Source organism: Grammomys surdaster, unplaced genomic scaffold (assembly GCF_004785775.1).
Source record: "Grammomys surdaster isolate TR1022 unplaced genomic scaffold, NIH_TR_1.0 126313, whole genome shotgun sequence".
Taxonomy (NCBI): Eukaryota; Metazoa; Chordata; class Mammalia; order Rodentia; family Muridae; genus Grammomys; species Grammomys surdaster.
Genome location: NW_021621113.1, coordinates 11,703,335 through 11,708,392, shown reverse-complemented (window position 1 = coordinate 11,708,392; position 5,058 = coordinate 11,703,335).

The window sequence follows — 5,058 nt, the reverse complement described above, 5'->3', positions numbered from 1 at the left end:
AGAGAGAGAGAGAGAGAGAGAGAGAGAGAGAGAGAGAGAGAGAGAGAAAAATATGAAGCATGGAGCAAGCAAGTGCAAGCCTTCCCTCAGACACAATGAGGCGTCATTCTTAAAGGATTCTGAGGCAGATCCCACCTCAGGAAGCAGCAGACATAGTAACTCACAGCACTGTGTGTCTGAGTCAGGTGTCTGGGAGTCAAGAATGGTGGGGGAGAGGACAGTCCACTCTAGTGGGGATTTGTGTGTGCTTCTGTTTGTGTGTGCATTTTCATTTACACATATTTTATGTGTGTATGCATCTGTCTGTTTATATGTTTTCTGTGTGTATGAATGTATGTGTTTGTGTGTTTGTGCATCTGCACATGTGTATTCATGGATGTCTGTGTGTGTTGGTGTCTTTAGGCCTTTGTATGTGTGCATATGCATGCGTGCACATTGTGTGTTGTACTTGCATGTGTACACATTATATTTGTGTCCTTGTGTGTGTCTCTGCACTAATATATTTGTGTGTGAGCTTATGTTTGTGTACATGGGTAGGCATGTGTGTGTATATATGTGCATACATGTGTTTGTATGTGTGCATTTGTTTGTATGCTTGTGTGTTCTTGGTGTCTGTGTGTACACATATGCATGTATTTTGTGTGAATGTGTAGGTTTCTTTTTGCGTGCATCTGTGTTTGTGTTTCTTGTTAACATTTGCATGTTGCTTTTTGTGTTCGTACGCGTGTGTGTACCTATGAATGTATATTTTGTGTGTTTGCATGATTTTGTATTTGTACTTCACATGTGAGTTGTTGTGTGTGCTTGTGTATGTATACATGTTTATGTGCATGTTTTCATATGCCTGTGTGCTCATGTTTGTGTATGCATCCAGGTGTGTTTGTTTGTGCATGTATATATGTGTTGGTGTTTGAATATGCATGTGTGTTTTTGTGTTTATGCTGGTGGTTAGTTTGTGTCTGTGTATTTGTTTTTTTTTTTAAAGATTTATTTATTTATTATATATGAATACACTGTAGCTGTCTTCAGACACACCAGAAGAGGGCATCAGATCTCATTACAGATGGTTGTGAGCCACCATGTGGTTGCTGGGATTTGAACTCAGGACCTCTGGAAGTGCAGTCAGTGCTCTTAACCACTGAGCCATCTCTCCAGCCCATGTCTGTGTATTTGTAATAACCCATTTTTCAGAGCAATGAAATAGAATAGTATAAAATAGCAGTATAACAGTATAACAGAACTTCAAAATTATCCATATTTAAATAAAATCTGAATCTCTACTATATTAGATTCAGTGGCCAGAAAACCAAGAGGTGAATTGGGTCTAGGTGACTGGGGTCAGGAGAAAGAAACAGCGTTCATTCACCCAGTCAAGACCAGTCAGAGACAAGCACACAGTGACCACATACTAGCAAAGACACAAGTGGTTAGACATACACTTTACTTTAGCTCTTGTTAATCTGAATAGGCCTTTATATCCTTGAAATTTCATTGTCTTATAAAGAATAGTTTAAATCAGGATTGAATCACATACACAGTATGTTCTAAAAATATAACTTTGAATTTCTATCATCATATAAAGATTCATACCAACTTAAAATATGAGTCTTCTTTGCTTCTTAATCTAAAAGGGAATTAAATCACAGAGAGTTAACTAGACTAAGAAGTTTTATAATTGCTGTGTTATGCCGTGTGTTCCTTTTAAGATGGCAACGCTACATGACAGGTTGTAAGCCCATGTGGCTGACATGGTTGCTATTTAAAAAAAAATTTGTGTTTACACACACACACACATTTAAAAACGTTTGTGTTTACATATATATGTGTATATCTATGTATATATATATGAAAACACAAATGTTTTTAAATAGAGTTGAATTCAGGGTACATACACATATATATGTCGTTAGCAAGAGCTGAAGAAAACCAAATATCGTTGCAGATTGTATAGATACCAACCTACACCCAATGAGCAACTTACAGAAGTTTACAGCATAATCTTAAGATATTATTTCTTTTGAGAGCAGAATGCTGATTTGTAATAAAATCTGAGCCCATAGAGGGAGAGCAAGCTTAGCTTAGTGTATATAGGCTGGCTGTAGGAAGCCAGGAAGAGGGGTGTGGGAGGAGCATGTGGGTCCACCTGGGTCCACCTGGGTCTGCCGAGAGCAGTGGATTGGGATTAGGGTCCCAGTGTGAGACTTAGACCCACGGGAAGCACAAGCACAAAGAGAACCTACTGAGTCTTGCTGCACCAATCTTATGGAATGTAATGCGTGCAGGGGGTACCTGGTGGGCCCATGCCAGGTGCCCCCCTGAGAAATCACTCCACGCAACAGATCTGGTATATTTATTTAGGGGAAAGAAATGGAGCAAGGACCTGGATAATGGGCGGGAAACTGAGTGGACGTGTATGTAGACAGGCAGACAGATGGGGGCAGAGCCATGAAGGCAGAGAAAATGGGGCGTCGGGAGAGAACAGAGGACAGAAAAGGGGAGAGAGGGAGAAAGAGGCTGGGAACAAATGGGGAGAGAGAGAGAGAGAGAGAGAGAGAGAGAGAGAGAGAGGGAGAGACAGAGACAGAGAGACAGAGACAGAGAGAGACAGAGAGAGAGAGAGAAACAGAGAGACAGAGAGAGAGAGACAGAGAAACAGTGAGACAGAGAGAGACAGAAACAGACCTTTTATATGCAGCCAGCACAGGTGGCCGGTGATGGCTGCTGTTGATGACATAAGCCATTGCTAGGTCCCTGGGAGGAGCCTAGTGAAGTCACCTGGAAGGTGAAGTATGTCTGCGTTGAATCCCCAGGAACAGGAGTTACAGATGGCTGTGAGCCACCATGTGGTTGCTGGGAATCGAACTCAGGTCCTTTGGAAGAGCAGCCAGTGCTCTTTACCACTGGGCCATGTCTCCAACCTATCACTGCGGATATATTTTAAACTATGGTTTTTCTGTCTTAACTTGGTATCCTGTGTTGTAGAAATTATTTAAGCCCAATCCAGGGTTTCTACCCTGCCTTTGATCATTCAGGTCCAGGATAAAAGACACACAGCTTTTATTATTTACAATAAGCCTTAAACCTCACAAGAGCTGGGCAGATACCTAGCCTCCATGTTGTTAGAATCTACTTTCCTATCAATAACCCTGAGTTATTACTTACTGTGTTTCATCTGGGCTGCTCTTAACTCCAATTGGACAGCCCTCAGGGCCATGCTTTCTTGACTCCTAACCCATGGAGACCTTCCTCCCCTTCCTCTTCTTCTTCCTCTTCCTCTTCCTCTTCTTCCTCTTCTTCCTCTTCTTCCTCCTCTTCCTCCTCTTCCTCCTCCTCTTCCTCCTCTTCCTCCCTCTTGTGGTCTCCTCTGGACCTCCAGGCAGGGAACACCAAGCCCCGCCCATTTCAATTCTGCCCAGCTATAGGCTGTCAGCATCTTTATTTGCCAACTGGAAATAACTTGAGGGCAAGGTCACATAGCATCCCTTGGGTCTATATGTAGACTCTCTTGTCTCTGAGGCAATCAGGTCTTGGGGGCCTGCACTTAGCATCACAGTACACAGCAAAAGACCAAACCCCAACAGTCCTGCAACTTTAAAATATTTTTTTTTGGTGGAGTCCTTGAGGTTTTTTGTCTGAAAGAACATGATGTGGTCGTACTGACAGTTTGACAATCACCTGTCTTTGTCCTTCTTGGATGCCCTTTGCAGTTACCTGAGGGACTGTTTTGAAGTTTTGCTTGTTGTTTTGTGTTTTGCCCACCATATATTTTACCCAGTCATTACCCAAGGTTCCCCAAAAGCTTCTTTTGATCAGAACAAGCTGTTTTGGAACAAAAGCAACAAAGCATGCCTGTGGGGATAGATGAGAGAAAATAGTGTCACTTTCCAATAGAATTAGTACATTTTCCTCCGTCCTTTCCTTATTTTTATAAACACTCTATGTAGCTGTCACTTCAAACCAGCTTGTGATATTCACTAAGTTTTTTTTTTTTTTACTTAAGTCTGCCAAAATAATATTTCTAGAGACAGAACTCTCCCGTAGCCAAGGCTAGCCTCAACTCAGTATTTAGCTGAGGATGATCTTGAACCTTGGATCCTGCTGCTCTGCCTCCCAAGTGCTGGCATTACAGACATGAATCACCAGGCCTGGTTTTATGTGGTGCTGGATCTTGAACACAGGGCTTTGTGCGTGGCAGGCAAGCACTCTACCAACTGAGCCATAGCCTCAGCTCAGCTAAAATATTTAAATCAGGGATGGTGATTTATCTTAAGGCCTGGATTTGATCAGAAGTGGGAAAGGTTTTGCTGGGGTTTTTTTGTTTTGTTTTTTGAAATTGTGGTGATTGAGCTAAGATGCCAGGACTTTGAGATCCCCCATAAACAAAAAGAAGTTCCAGGTAAATAGTAAAGAGACCCATAAGTTTAACCAGTCGCTCACTGTAGCTTTCCATTTTGACACATATATTTTTATTTCTGACTTTCTCAAATATTTTATAAACTTTTTTTCTCTTGTCTCCCAAAGTGGTGTTCTAAATCACTCATAGTCTTGAGCCACCTAATTTTTACACCAATCAGATTTGCTAGATTTAATTGCCGAAATTTATCTTTTAAGCCACTCCAGATGGGGCGTGGGGCTTGGCCCATTGGCCATGCTCCTTCCTGTCAGCATCCTGAGAGACCACAGAAGCTGTATCAGGGACATCCATCCCGTGGGCTATGGGCCACGTGTGTCCCAGGACAGCTATGAACACAGTCTCACACATTTGTACCACACCATGTCTCAGTGCTAATCCGATGTTGCGTGTGTCATGGATGCTGGGTAGAACGGAGGGGCACGAGTGGGCCCAAGTAGCACAGGGTTGGTCTCTGTTGGGTACAACTTCCAGATCTGTTGCATAAGTTTTTCCAGCCTTTCATGTATCATTAGCAGTTAGAGAGAAAGTTCTAGATGGGAAAACCATCTGCCTGTCACCGTGGGTGAACCTGGCTTGGTTCTACCTGTGGCTACGTTGCCTTTGTCCTAAAACTGGGCACAGGAGTGAAATTAAATGAACTCTGT